Source organism: Molossus molossus, unplaced genomic scaffold (genome assembly GCF_014108415.1).
Source record: "Molossus molossus isolate mMolMol1 unplaced genomic scaffold, mMolMol1.p scaffold_m16_p_3, whole genome shotgun sequence".
Lineage (NCBI taxonomy): Eukaryota > Metazoa > Chordata > Mammalia > Chiroptera > Molossidae > Molossus > Molossus molossus.
The window spans coordinates 49,496,120-49,512,192 of NW_023425366.1; positions in this window are offsets into that span (position 1 = coordinate 49,496,120).

Consider the following 16,073-nt stretch of genomic DNA (forward strand, 5'->3'; position numbering starts at 1 on the left):
GCCCTCAGGCAGATGGCACCTACCCAGCCAGAAATGACGACTAGAGCAGTCACATACCTGGAGAGGGCTAGTCATAGACTGAACGAGAGTTTCACAAGGTTAGCTTTCAACGTATTGTATCTCTAAACCTCCACTCAACTTATTTATTCAATAAATATTTATTGACTGTCTGCTAAAGGCCAAATAATCTGTTAGGAATGAAATAAAGAAGAATAAGCCTACAAGTTGTTGGCAAAACAAACACATGAACAGATATAAAGTACAGTTGTGCCCTGGCCGGTTGCTAAGTGGTTAGAACATCGGCCAAAGGGTCACTCGTTTGATTCCTGGTCAAGGGCACATACTTGGGTTGCTGGTTCATTCCCCCCACCTCAGTTGAGGTCATGCAGGAGGCAACCAAACAACATGTCTCTCTCACATCAACCTTTCTCTCTCTCTTCCTCCCTCCCATTCTAAACTATTAGTAGAAAAGTATCCTCAGGTGAGGATTAACAACAACAACAAAAAGCACAGTTGCTATTGGAGCTCATAGGGAGAGCCAGATGCCTGAGGCTTGAAGGATAAGCAGAGAGAGGGGAAAGGACATTCTGAGCAAGGAGAGCAATGCAAGCAAAGGTCTAGAGGCACGGAACAAAAGACGTGAGAGGCATGGGAGCATGCATTAGGAGGTGCTGCCGGCCGGGTTCCTCCCCTGGATGAAGGTGTCCAGGGAGAACCTCCACCTGGCTTTGCTCTTTCATGCACTCTTGTACTAGTGTGAGGAACACAGAAGTTTCTCTCTCTCTCTCTCAGCTCAGTAGCTGATCAGGTTCCAAGTCAAGCCAAGCTGTGGAGGAGTAGTCATCATCATCCCCTCTCCCACCTCCACCATAAAGCAACTGGGTTCTGGTCAGATGGCCACTGCATTTCTGCCTACTTGATCCCAAGCCACAAGGAACCAAGAATAGAGGAAGCCCTGGCACTACGGGAAGATGCTATTAGAACAGGGGTTCAGAGGGGTGCCTCAGGGTGATTCTGTTGGACAAACGACTTACAGGAGTCAAAGCAGAGTTTTAAGTGAAGGGAAAAAAAGGAAAGAAAAAGTGCAGGCTGACTTTGCTTTTCTTTATTTTCTAATCCCCATTTTATTAAAGTATTGGGGTGGTGGTGGAACATATTCCTTTGTTTTTCATTTTGCTTGACTCTGATGGTTTCTAGGTATTAGATGAGCCAGCCGCCTCCCCCAGACGTGAAGGAGTGGCCTCCCGTAGGAGATGGAGCTTACTGTCACCCCGCCTTAGCTCTTGGTTGCCTCTGGAACCTCTGAGTGTGCAAGCCGCCTATGTTACTTTTTAGGGCTCCCGGAGTGAGTGTGTGCAAAGACCTGCCAGTGCCCCGTGGAGGACGATCGCAGGCAGCGGCAGATTCGGGCTCACTGGAAGCCAGACCCTCAGACAGCAGCTTTTCAGCACGAGCCTAAGTCCCGCGGGCCACCACACCGGGAGATCTGGAGGTGTCTCTTGGGCGACAGTCGCAAAATACGGGCTCCAGACTGAGGCACCGCCAGGCAGAGAGAGGGCCAGGCGGCCTGGGTGCTTGGCTGTGGGTCACAGCAGGAGCCGGGCCCTCGGGCCAAAGCTCCAGGACAGGCAAATGGCCTTTTGAAAAGGGGCAGTGTTTCGGTTGGGTCCGGGCAGTGTCCTGGGGGGAGGGGTAGCCTGTGCAGAACTTCTCGGCGGGTTCCGGTCCCCTGGAGCCGGGCCAGCCCACGAGGGGCTGCAGCTGCACAGACGGGGCAGGTGGGTGTCAGAGCTCCCTGGGGGCAGCCGGCGCCTGCGGCTTCCGGGGGGGGGCGGCGCGGGGAGCCGGCTCCGGCTCTGGCCAGGGGCACCGCCAGCACCCCATGGTGTCGGCCGATCCTCGGGCCGAGCTTTAAGCACATCAGGTGCGGGCAGGGGTCCGAGCGCCTGTCAAACCGCGTCCGCAGGCGTCGCCCAGCCCTCGCCCAGCCCTCGCCCAGGCTCACGGCCGTGGTCCGGCGCCCGCGGGCTGTCCACGCCGGGTGTCTGGGGCCGGTCTCAGAGGCAGGTCTGAAAAGCTGAGGTGCCCTGCGGGAAGGATCTTTTCATTCTTCAGGGAGCAACTCCGGGTGTGTGGGCCCCCACCCCCACTCAGGAGTCCTGCGCCCCGGTGCTGTTGGGGTGAGACGGGCCGCAGCTCCTCCTACCCGCCCCGCGGCTCTGCCCTGGCCCGGCCCTGCCCTCCTTGGACTCAGCCCTCTTCCGGCCCTGTCCTGCCCTCCTCCGGCCCTGCCCTCCTCCGGCCCTGCCCTCCTCCGGCCCTGCCCTCGCCCGGCCCTGCCCTCCTCCGGCCCTGCCCTCACCCGGCCCTGCCCTCCTCCGGCCCTGCCCTCCTCCGGCCCTGCCCTCGCCCGGCCCTGCTCTCCTCCGGCCCTGCTCTCCTCCGGCCCTGCTCTCCTCCGGCCCTGCCCTCGCCCGGCCCTGCCCTCACCCGGCCCTGCCCTCACCCGGCCCTGCCCTCCTCCGGCCCTGCCCTCGCCCGGCCCTGCTCTCCTCCCGCCCTGCCCTCCTCCGGCCCTGCCCTGCCCTCCTCCGGCCCTGCCCTCGGCCCTGCCCTCGACCGGCTCTGTCCTCATCTGGCTTTGCCCTTGTCTGGCCTTGCCCTGGCCCACGGCAGGGCGGCTCCGGACTGTGGCAGGCTGTGTGTGGAGGACCCTTCGCCGAGGGCCGTGGGCCTGGGCCTTAGCGAGACAGCTGGGTGCTGCCATCCAGGACCGTCCCCGCTGTGCCCTCACCTACTGGGGCCGTCCTGCCCTCAGCCCGCCACCTGGGCTCTGTGGAGAATGGACAGAGGGAAATGGAAACAGGAGTAGAGGGGCCACATGGAAGGAAGATTCCAGAGTCACCTTGTGATCAATTTCAGAGTTCTCCACGTTCTTAAGTAACTGCCTCTCATAAACCAAGTGTGAGCGAGGCAGTGAAAGGCTATTAAACAATCAAACAGACCTGGGCTTTGCTTACTAACCCCTCCGCCAGGGCCAGGCGGGGTTGGAGGGCTTGGAAGGCGGACCACATGCACTGTGTGGAGTTTGCCCCGCAGAGCAACTGTGTTCATGGCATCCTTGTGAGCAGAATCTCTTGGGAGTTGCACAGTCCTGCAACTTTGCTTCTGAGCTACATTTGCTAATCTGTGAAATGGGGGTAATAATAATACCCATGCCTTGCGGAGTGAGAACTCTGAATTAAGCCCACACAGTGAATGCCACAGAGTAACCACTCTAAAAATGACAGCAGCTATTGTCTGCTGGTGGCAGGGGTAGGGAGAAGGTGAGCTTTGGCATGCTCAAGAACTAGCATAGCTGGGCATGTTATTTCATTTTTCACAGCTCGTTTTCCTTGCCCCAGAGACGTCCAAGATCAAAGCCCGCGGTGATGCTCTGCTCAGAGTAAGAGCTTCGTGCTACTTCTGGAATGAGCAGATGAGTGGAAGGACAAGAGTCTTTGGAACTGGGAGATCAAAGAGGCGACAGGACTAGAACTAGAACCCTGATCCTGTTTCCATTATCTTCTTTGCCTCTGGCTTGTGAATTCAAAGCAATCACTTTAAGTTGAAGATTGAATATCGTTTTGGGTGAAGTAACTTGAAGGGGGACCATGGTTCAGTAGTTCTGTGGAAGTGTCATGGTTGAGAAACTTCAACATGTCATTAACTGAATTTTAGTTGTGTGCCTACCAATAAAACTCTTTGAAAAGCAGAAAGTCAGAAGTTTTAGATACTGCCAGCAGCCAAGAGTCTCGTATAGATAATTTTCTGAGGACAAAGAATGAACTTGGTGAGAAAATTGGATTATACTTTGCTAATTTCACTAGATATTATAGTTACATTAGAGAACTGGCCCTTATTTCTGCAGGAACCCCTACCCCGCACCTCCTCCAACGACCCTCTTTTATTCATAAGCCTGGGGACCCCCACAGGTTCCTGGCTCAACTTGGCGCCGTCCCTAGGCACTCAGGGGATCAATTGTCCTTAGGGCCAATGTTCCCAGGCTCCACAGAATTCCAGCCACTGAGGAAGAGTTGGGAAGGTCCTCTTGTTCAGAGACACAATTGAGTGTCCCATTTTATATCATAAAAGGGATCTAATTTTTCTATTAAAATATATTTTTACTTACACAAGAGTTTGTCTAATTTCTTTTCTTCTCCCTTCTCAGCTGGTTTGGGGTTGTTTGCCTATTCAAAGAAGGAAACAGTGAAGGGAAAAGGAGCTAGAACTCTGATGAAGGGTTTATTTCTTGTTAGCAACGAAAGTTAAACATTTAATGACAGAAGCCAGGATGGACTGAAATACCATTTGAGGGTAGATGCCTGGCTTCATTTGCCTTTGCTTTCTTGACCACTGCTCCCTCTAACTACCCCAACACCGTGTGTAATGCCTGAGCAGCTTTTCTGGATAGTTGTCAGTGCTTATTTTTATAACCTCTAGCATAACAGCTTCAAATATAAACACAAACACAGCCTGCATCAAGGAGTGCATCTATATAGGCCATGGAGCTAAAACAGACCCCCAGAAATGTACTTGACATTTCCTTCGGCAGCGTCCATGGGCTCCTTGGGAAACCTTAGTCCTCCTCTCTGTTGCTGGCAAGCTCTAATTTGGGTAAGAAGTTGGCAGGTGCCAGCCGTGGACAATAGGCCTTTAATTAAGGTCTGGAGAGCCAGAAGTCAGGAAGCAACCTCCTAATGAGTTTCTTTTTAACACTGGCATTTCTTCGAACGTCCCTACAAACAATAACTGTATGCTCCATCAAGATCACTGTGATCATTAATCTTCTATAACATAGGAATTTCTTGTAGCATAAAGGTAGTCATAGAATTTTTTTTAATGCCTTGAAAAATTATTGTTAATGTGTATTCCTGGTTTGAGGCCATTGATTTTACTATGGTGATGCTGAATGTGATGTCAAAACTTGGTCTCTCCATGCAAACACCCTCTGTGCAGAGTCCTCGTTACATCTGACATTAGAATGAATGTAAACATATTTTGGTAATGCCCATATTTTCAGTCACTCGCTTTAAGGAAGATTTCGAATGCAGAGATTGAGCCTGTTAAGTATCGTTGCTATGGAAACTGTATGAGAGTTGGATTAATTAAGGCCTTAATAGATGTTGTGAAGTGTGCAGAATGCACTGTTTTCTGCTCGTAATTAAAAGGGTGTGTGTATGTGGGAGAGAGGAGAAAAAATTGAGACAGAGACAAAGAAATCAGACAGATGTGCTTGGCACTAGACATGTAATATTTCCCCAGTAAAAACTAACTGCTGATAACTCTCTGACACTACTCCATTTTCTCCTCACCCATGACAAACAGAACAATTGCTTGAAATGGCCAAGCAGTCCATCCATTCTGCCCTTTCTGGTCTGATGTATAAGAGGCATAGGAATATGCAAAAGCATGTTCTTGGATCAGTGGGTTGTCTGAACACTCAAAAACCAAACTGAACTGTGTGAATGGTTTTTAAATTACCTGGCAAGGAGACCAAGTTTGCAGACTGGAACTATATTCGTTGTTCAACCTGCCAGGGGTATTGTCATCACTGAATTGGTAGCCAAGATAGAAACTGGCTGCCCAGTGCCATGGGGAAATTATCAGAGGAATACCTTCAGGATTAGAAAACAAATGACATATCAGTCTAGATTGGGTTTAATTTGGAGGACATTTAATTGTTTTAGTTTAAACTTAATCTGTTGATTTTTAAAACATTATATTTCTATTTCCACTTGAATGATATTAATATTAAGTTTAGGTCCAGGTTCAGCAAATTAGGTTCCTTCTGACTCCTGCTTAGTGGCCCCAGTGACTAGTGTCCCCTGTTGCCCCTTCCTGCTAGGCAGGAAGGAGTTAATGGGTTGAAATCATCCTAGGATTTTCTGTTGGACTGGCAGAGTTCGACTAGAACCGGTAGCTTTTGAAGCATGATCATTTTCTCTTTGTTTCACATCTGTGGAAGTAGTGTTGTCTGAAAATAGGGACTCAGAAAGCGTCACGGAGGTGCTTTGTTTCCTGGGGGACTGTGTCCCAGTGGCGTAGATCAGCCTCTTCCCACCCGCAGACCACGGAGGTGAGTCAGAATGAGGAGCTGCATGGCCTGGGAGAGAGACGAGATAGAGATTTACCAGTCTCTCCATGCCACCGATGACAGCTTGGTGCAGTCTATGAATGGGGCGATTTCTTTCTTTTTCTAAGGAGGTGAGAGCTGTAGGTGGCACTCTTACATCTTAGAGGTCAGACGCCTTACATTTACATGCTACTGGGAGCTATAGAGCCAGGGAAAGAGGGACAAATGGGATCAGTGTGAATTTCTTACCATCCGGGGGGAAAACTCAACTGCGCATCTTCACTTCTGCATTGTTTCCTCCAGGTGCGACTTGTAGTTCATTCACCCTCAAGCTTGGTTGTTGAATCTGTTGTATTTTCCACCTGTCCTCTTATTTGAATATAATACCCATTTATTGCATGGGAGAAAGCCCTTACTGAGGCTGTAGAAATAGAAAGGATTAGTATTAGCCTTTTGAATCAACTGTGTTTTTTTCCTATCTCCCCGGTCATTAAGGAAAATGACCTTTTAAAAAATGTAGTTTTCTGTCCCCCAACTCGTTTAGATAAAGGGGAAAATATATTCTAAGTGATTTTTTTATTGAAAAAATATTGGGATGGGAGGAAAAACCAACAACAGTGCTTTAATTCCTTTAGAGGGACATCTGTTAAGTGTCTTAGTAAAAGAGCAACAATGGAAACCATGAAACAAATGAACAGAAACTGAGCCAGGTTAGGGAGTTAATTCAAGAGGAAAATCTACTTTTCCCCAAAGTCGTCAAATTTTGAGACAGGATTTTATTCTTGTTAAATGTTAGTGTGTCTTCCTTCTCCGTGTGTGTCTCCATATGTACATGCACACACACACTATTTGTGGTCACTTTAATACAGGGTGGGGCAAAGGTAGGTAGGTATACGGTTGTTCATAGGGAAGATAACACAATAATAAATAATAATCCAAGAATAAACTGTAATTCGCATATTGTAAACCTACTTTTGCCCCACCCTATATACCGGCCACCCCAGCCACAAACTCTACTATTTACCTTCTGTTGTGTCTTTCCACATGTTAGTATGAGGCCAAAAGAACCCAAAAGTCACCATGCTGTAGACACAATCCACAACCCCCAGCAAGCCACGAAGGCAGTAAGAAGCACAGAGACAGAGTGTACCATTTTTCTTACTAAGCCATTGGCCAGTGGTCCAGTTCTCTCTATTCCTCCATCCATCAACCATGCATTCAGTATAAAGTCAGTGAATACTTGCTTTCTTCAGGGCTCTGCTTGATGTGGGGTCACACCAAGATGTCTATCCTAAGATATCTACCCTCCAGACGGTCACCATTTATGGAGTCAAGACCTCTATCAGCAGTAAAAGAGCCTTGTAGTTCAAGCAGCATCACCAAGTAGTAAATCCCAACTATGAAAGGAAGAGGCGAGCATACAGTTTCAGGAACTGAAATAAGTGGGAAACTCTGAGAGTGAAGACAGGCTTTGTGGCTGGCAAGTAATTTGGTTTGTTTTTTGTCTGGTATGAGGATTTTGAAATTTGTGTTTTAACCTTGTCTCAACGTGGGCAGCCCAGGCATCAGGAGGTGTTTGGAAATGTGTGCAGCCTTTTGGTTGTCGTGATAACCCAGGAGATTCGCTGGCATGTAGTGGAGAGGAGGACAAGGCCCTGCAGTGGGTGGCACAGCCTGTCCAAGAACAGCTGTCACACTCCGGAGCCCACTGAGCAACGCTGATCAAATTCCAGCTTCTACATTATTTTATTTAGTCGCCACCTGAATTCAAAGGTGGGAAAGCATTTCCAAACCTTGCATACATTCTGAAAAGTGATTATGTATAGATACCAGTAATTTGGAGCATCTTGGTTTTTAACCAGAGTTCAGATTTCCAGGAAGAGTTTCATAAAAATTCAGAGGAGTCTTAGTGCAAGCATTCTTAGAGAAATAATTTCCTTAACATTGTTAACCAAAAAGTGATAGACAAGACCAACACAAAACCACAGTTAATGAGGCTCTGACATTTTTATAAAATACATTCTAACTTTAGCTCATTTAAATGAAAAAGCCCAGCAGTGTAGCAGGAGCTGATTGATTTGGAAGGCACGGATATGAGATAATGAAGGCTCTGCCGTGCTCTCCATGGTGAGGGGTAACACACATCTATTCTTGGCCAAAAGCAAAGAAGTTGAGACACTTTCTGCATTTGAACTACAAAAATTTGCATTGCATTGAGACTAAAAGTTATTCAAATACTGCCTTTCTTCTGCTCACAGTAGCATATTTTCATATTAATCTCGATAACGAACAGGAAAAAGACCCTGATAGGCGTTTCAAGTGTCAAAGACACGAATGGTTGCTTTCTTCGATTTCCCAGGGTGCTTTAGACACACCAGCCTTCCAGACAGACAGGCAAAAATTAGTTCCATCAGAGGGTTGGCCCTGCCCTGCCCTGTCACATGTAGGAAGTTCGAAAAGCTCAGGTCAGGAAGCTAAAGCAGCCCACCTTCATTTGGAGACCTCGCATCCGTGGGGGAAGAGCCACCTTGTCACGAGGGCAACACACTCAGCGAGCTGTGAGCAGGAAGGCGTGATGGGAGGGGCCTTGTGCCTTCTCTGTTGCCTCAGAACTGTCACGCTTCAGTGTGTCCCGTCCGTAAAATGGTCGGATGGTAAAGTTCACCCTCTCACCGAAGATTAATGATGTGAGACTTGTAAAGGACTTTAACTCAAGGATCAAACCCAAGATACTTTTAAATTCTTTGGAACGAAACCACTCCAGGGGACGTTTATCTGGAAGCCAGGTGGACAGAGGCCTTCTGGAAACCCAATACAAATGAACAGGACAAGAGAACCCTTCATTTCCTTCCAGAAAAACTAGCTGCTCCTTTTCTTTGTTAAATAGAGATAAAAGCACAAGAGGACTGTGCCAAGAGTCATGTCAATAGACACAAAATTTGGTCCCAATGAGGTTTGTCTTTTTTATCAGGTTCCATTCATTGCTCCGAAATCACTTCCGTTTTGACTCTTGTTAAGAAGCCATTGCCTCTCAAAATCAGAATGGGAACAAGATATTGTGCCCCCAAATACAGCTCCTGGTACTTACTTCGCTTGGGAGGATATGTTGCTCCTGAACATGTGAAAAGTACCATTCCCTTAGGAACCTGGAGTATTGACAATGGCAAGAAAGGAGTGAAGCAAAACAGTCCCTTTGGTCCTTGAACTGTGGTGCACATTATCCTAATTAGATGTTTTCTAAACAGATCAATGTGGAATAACTCTTGTGGTGTTTATATTAATTTTCTCCTTGGAGGAATATTTACTTATCATGTTTAAGGTATTTCTTAATTTGGTTGCTGTTAAACTGTGTCAGAAAATAAACTCTCCTTGATTTTCCCTGTGGGATCAATCTAGAGACTGACTTTCAGGCAGTTTAATGAAAGGCAGGCGTCCATCAACATTGTTTAAGGAACTATAGGAACCGCGCGGATTGCCAGAGGCTCTGCATGCTGGTGGGCAGCCCTGTGTAGCCCACTGGGGCACAACTGTCCCACCCTTTGCTCCAACTCTGATGACCAAGAAAGAAAAGGCTTTAGGGGGACTGTGGGATTCTAACAACTGTGAGTGACAAGCCTGCTGATGGACTCATGCAGGCAACATAAGGTTACATATTAGCATCTAGGAACGGCTGACAGTCCCAGTGAGCAGAGCACTTCATTGCTGGCCCTGGTCATACAAAGCATTAGAGTTCATGCTGCCAGTGAAGGCATTTCACCTCCAATACGTTCAGCTGAGTTTATATTGAAGTTCCAAAGTACTCCTCCAGGGGGAGCAATCTGAAGTTACCAACTAAACATTGAGAGTACAAAGAAGTAATTTATGGTTAACTCATCCCAAAGTAATTAGATCAGCTAGAATGTGCCAGAGAGAATCCTAGCTTTGCAGAAAGAAATTTAACTACATCATTTTCTCTACTTCCTAGATATAGCTTAAATAGGATGCAGTAGAAACAGGGGCCTTAACAGATCTCAGGTGGATTTGCAAAATGTAGTGTGGAGTAGTGGTTATGAGCCTGGGTACTACGACCTGGAATTGAAGCCCAGGGTTACTGGTTACTACTTATATGATCTTAAGTGAGTTATTACTTAATCTTTCTGTGCCTCGGCTTTTCGTTTGTCAGCTGGGGATAGTAATATTGCCCACCTCGTAAGGTTATTTCGAGGTGTATAAAGCTCTCAGAGAGCTTTACCTGATACATAGAAAACCCTCAGTAGACCTCCATGACTATATTAATAGCCATCATTGGAACTTACTTTCAGATACTATATTTATATGATGGCATTCACCATCCCCACCACTCCTTTGAAATAAATGACTGATTCACAGAGGTCCCTTTAGCTCAGAAGTTAGAAGTGGATTGCAGACCTCTCCTAATTCTCACAACATCATCAAGATAAGAGAACATAAAAATTCCAAAGGAGCTACCAGCATTTCACACAAATATTAGCCACTTTCCCACAGTGGAGAAGAAGAGCGGTTCCTCAGTTAGCATCATTGTGGGAAATGGGGACACGATGCTGCGTGTACCTGGACCATCATTAGCTGGCTGGTTCTCTGGCCTTTCCTGGTTCTCTTCACCATGTTTTGTGAACTAGTGACTTCACCTGGGAATGACTAATTTACCAGCAGTAAGGGAGGATACAGGGAATAGAGCCTCAAGCTGTCATTACTTGGGAGACACTTAACTACAGTAGTCCTAACTTACCCACAGGGGAAATGTTCCAAGATCCCCAGCGGATGCCTGAAACTTAGGACAGTACCAAACACTTGCATATACTATGTTTTGTCCTATACAGTGCACATGTACTCTTGATAAAGTTTAATTTATAAATTAGGCATAGTAAGATATCAACAATGATAATAATAAAATAGAACAATTATAACAAATACTCTAATAAAAATTATGTGAATGTGGTCTCTCCCTCTTAAAATATCTTATTGTAATGTACACACTGATTTATTTAAATGAAGCATCTATGGCTTCTCTTTGGCATATCCAAATTGCCAGCATCACTACTCTTGCACTTTGGGGTCATTATTAAGTAAAATGTGTGTTACTTGGACACAAACACTGCAATACCTCGGCAGCTGATCTGATAACCAAGGTGGCTACTAAGTGGTTGAGGGGTGGGGAGCGTACACAGTGTGGACACGCTGCGCGAAGGGATGGTTCACATCCCAGGCGGGATAGAGCAGAGTGGCATGAGATTTCATCATGCTACTCAGAACATCACGCGATTTAAAACTTATGAATTATTTATTTCTGTAATTTCCCATTTAATATATTCGAACCCAGGGTAACCACAGGTAACTGATACTGCAGACAGCGAAACCACGAACAAGGGGCACTGCCGAATGACTTTTTCGGTTTTCTACTCAGGAACTTCTGCTAGAGTTAACACAAAACCCCACAGAGCAAAAGGGAATGGCATTTGCCATTGCTTTGGTGAAAGCTACCTCTCAGGCAAGATGCTAATTTTAGTAGAAATATGACCCTTTGTCCCAGTATATTACACGTAGTCAACAGGAGTGGGACACTGGCTATTAGTTTAATACACAACATTCCTAGGACCGTTTCGGTTTCGCTCTATTTCCTTGAGCCAAGATTAATATATCCCAGAATAGACTTGGAGAGAAAGGGGTCACTTCCTAAGGGTGGGGGCTTCTGTATGTCTCATATTTAGATGTCATAGGAATTCCTATTGGTTCTGTCTTCTGATCCAGTGGATTCTCAGGTACAATTTGTTGGGCCCAGGGTGATGTGCTGCTGAATGAGGCACAAAATCCTCTGAGTCTGGAGGAGAAGCTAATTGTCCAGCTCTAATTTTCTTCTTGGGCTTAAACTTATTCCCACAGAATCTATAAAGAAGACCATCTTGAATCTGTAGGTTATATACTATCAAAAGGTAAAAAGAAAGGACACAAGTTTGATTGACTCATTAACTGAACCCAGTACCTTTCCCTAAGCTGATAATTCCAACAGAACCATTCCTTTATGTTATAGGGCTCATAGATCTCACTCTTTTGAACCAAAATGAAGTTGTCCCATGGCCCTTGTCACTTCTGCCCACCGTGCCCAAGTTATGATAGTGTATACTTAGATACGTTAGCTGCGTGCATGTTACCTTTGTGGTTTGTTTACGTAGCAGGAGTTACTCACCCTCCTTGAGCTAAGCTGATAAACTCTGCTGATCCTAATGCAAAGGTGAGCCACACACAGCCGCTTGGAAGCCTGGGAGGTGCAGAGCCGGGAAGATGAAAGAGAGGAGTGGGCCTTTGATTTTACCGAAGAGAGTTGGCATGTTTGTGCAGATTTTTTTTCCGTGAGATGACATGACATGATTCCCAGCAGCAACATGTCATCTGGCTGCAGTGCTTTTGGTATCGCTCAGTTCCCCACTGGGAGACGCAGCAGGCAGACCAGGCTCAGCCAAATGCCTGCAGACATTTCGGCCTCAACGGTACCCGATGTGTCCTTGCCAGCTCCGCACCAAGTCCTGAAACCTATCGGCATGCGGGGGGCATGTTCTCTCTCTGCTTCTGAGTGACCTTCTCCTGAAACCAATGAATATTCTCCTTCATAAGAGCCATTTTATGTCCCAGAAATCTAACGAGTCTTTAAAAAACACACACGCAAACAAGCTGTTTTATTTTGAATGAGAAAGTCTCCACCTGCCAAGAATTCTTTTCCAACCTGAAACTGAAAACCACAAGCAAAGTAAGAGTTGTTCCAAGACTAAGCCAAACCACCTTCCAGATTTGCCTGAGATGACACCGTCAGCCACCTAACAAAACTGGTCAATGGCAGGCATCACAGTAGGACTTCCGGGCAAGACTCGTTCTAGAAGTAGGTGGGAAATGGGTAAACAGACAAAGGATAGGAGGGCGCGCTTAACTTTCTCCTTCCTGTACGAGAAGGTTTCATGCTGGGAGCTGAGTTCAGTGACCAGGCCAGGGTCAGAAGTGAGGTCTGGTCAGCACGTCAGGACTACCGTCCACTGAGCACTCACAACATGCCAGCGTTGTGCTAACACGTCACCGGCAGTGTCTCTGCAGGCACTAGTCCTAGCCTCAGCTTACTGAGGAGTAGACTGAGGCTCAGAAAGGTTGAATGATTGGCTCAAGGTCATTTTGTGGTAGAGCTAGATTTCATTCACCCATTGTCTGGCTGACTCCAAAACCCAAGTGTGGTGTTAGGCACATGCTCCGCTGCCACTTGAGTTAGCTATCGCTGAACAGCTCACGGCGGGCCTTTGTACAGGGTACCCCGAGCATTTTATGTCCATTGAAGGCTTCCTACTTGGGGCGTTCTTAGTGTTCTACCATGACATTCAATTCAAAAATGTTTCTTATCTCTGAAAACTAGGGATAATAATAATACCTAATATTTGTTGAGCACTTACTAGGTGTGAGACATTATACCAAGTGCCTTAAATATGTGACTTCATCTAATCACTACAGCATGGTTGGTGTCATTAACTCCATTTTACAGAAAAGAAAACTGAGGCTTGGAGAAGTAATGTAACCTGTCCAAGCTCATGTGGTCAAACTACATGAAATTGCCATTTTGTGGGTCCAAACCAATCAAATATAGGTCAACTTCATTTTAACTAGTGAAATTGGAACTTGAGTCCAGGTCTGCCACCTAAATTATTAGCGAAAGAACAGTCTATGTGGTGACGTTGGATTCACCCGTCTTTGGTGTCTATTAGAAAACAATACCTTAGATCAGGGAGCAATGAACCGTTAGAGACCACCTGTGGTAGCTTTTCAGTGCCTGGACCCACGTATGCTTCTAGAATGAACAGACACAAAAAGCTGTTTGGGATGTGTCCAAGTGGTAGACTTTAAGCTCAGCCCTTGAATATCACACCACATGCTTCTCCCCCATCTTCTTGTTTCACACTTGATTCCTTCTGCTTCTTTTCAGCTCTGCTTCTTGATTCCTGTCCTTGGATTCACCTCAGGCTTCTGCTTGTCCCGTCATGACTTGTGTTGGCCTGGCCCTCCTCTGCGCTGGCCTTGGGCATTAGTTGTTCCACGTGACTCATCCCCTCTCTTGGATCCCACCTCTAGCCTCACTCCGAACCTATGTGATTGTGCTCTCAATGTGACCCTCTGTGGCTCCCAGCCTGGCTCTGCCTGGGCCGCTGTTCACTCTGGGGCTGGACTTGATGTTCCCTCAGTTCCCAGTTTTCCACACCAGCCACTTTTTACTCCAGCAGGTCCTACTTCCCTCCTTTCCCCCTAACCCAGAGTGTGTGGGCCGGGACAGGACAGACTTCGAGGGTGCTGGTGATACGTTTGGAGGCGGCAGGAAAGCTCTGTTTAGTTTCCATGAGTAGGAAGTTCTTCAGAGAGTGGGCAGCTCTGGCACAGGCCACGAGGAGCTGGTGGCAGCTGTGGTAAAAGGGCATGGTGGTGGGTGGAGAAAGAAGGGGACCTGCAGTAATTAGGTTCTGTTGGCTGCCCAGGATGCAAATCACTTATAAACTTAGTTCTCAGAAGAAACCAACAAGCAGGCAAAAGAAACAAGCAGGCGATGCCCCTAAGGAGAGAGGTGGAAGGAGGAAGAAGCTGATGGCCACTGTTTAACTACAAAGGAAAATGAATGAGGTCTTCCTTTTTCTCAAAGCAAAAGGAGTGACTGGGGGTGGCGCAGAATGGCATGTAGCAGGGGAGGTAGAAGGAAATGGCATGTAGCAGGAAAGAGGACTTGCCCCTTCCTTCCTGACAGAGCAGTGCTTCCTCCTGGCCAGCCAGAGCACTGGCTCCACCGTTAGATCGGCAAAGGAGGGACCAGGAGGCCAAAGGGAGGCCGGAACAGATTTTCTTCAGGACATCTGTAAGGCAGACGGGCCGAGTCCAAAATGGTGTTGGCCCCGAACTGGCCGGGGTTTGCTGCGTATGAAGAGCTTTGGGCAGGGTTTCTTTTGGCTGGTGCCTCGGGGTTGGTACAGGAACAAAGACCAGACAAACAAGATGGCAGTTGCTTGATCAAAACTGCCAAGGGTCAGGATCCCATCCCGGGGGGGAGGGGCCATACCTACAGAGGCACCCCTATGGCAGGGCTCCCTAGCCTGACACTCATCTCCATGGGTCAACTGATTAAAGGGATGGAAAATTGTAAAGATCTGGGAACAAGGACCCAGAGAAAAGTAATTCTGAGAGATTTGAGCAGAGAGAAGCCAATCGACTTTATGAAGAATGGAAAGGACCATAGTAGACATATTTGGGATGACTGGGAGGTGGCTAATAGGGAACCATAAAATGATGTGTAAACTTTCCTAGGGCTTTTTAATACCTGGCAGCGGTACGACGAGGCAGTTGATCTTACACATGTTTAAAGATCAGTGCACAGAGGAAAGCCCTTTCCCTCGGGCCATTCTTGCTCTCTCCAGGGTATAACTACATGGAGGGGTTGTCGGCACACAGAGCCTGGGCGTGGCAGTGGAAGGGGAGGGAGGGGAAAATGGCAGCTAGACATTTTAATTGGGAGGTGCAGGGGGTCCAAGAGCAACAAAGGCTAGAATCTGAGCCTTTGTGTGAGCCCCAGAGAGTTTGAACACCTCCATTTCCATACTGACACCCTTCTGGGACTGAGCCCTTCCTCCAGCCAGGACGGGGAGAGTTCCCCTGAGCCCGACTCTGTGCCTGTGGAGGAAGTTGTAGGATTACTTTGGTGAGCGTAAGAACACTGATCAGTGACTTAAGGAATGGGGTTTGGAGTCAGATGCCTGCCTTCAGATCCTAATTCTACCACTTTCTACCATTTAAGCCAGTATCTTTATCCACTCTTCGGTTTCCTTAGCAATAACAATGAGGAAATGTAGCTACTTCACTGGATTCAATAAGGGCATGTATGCATGTAAAATTCTTGGCATAAAGCTTCATTCAATACAAAATCCAGGAAAAA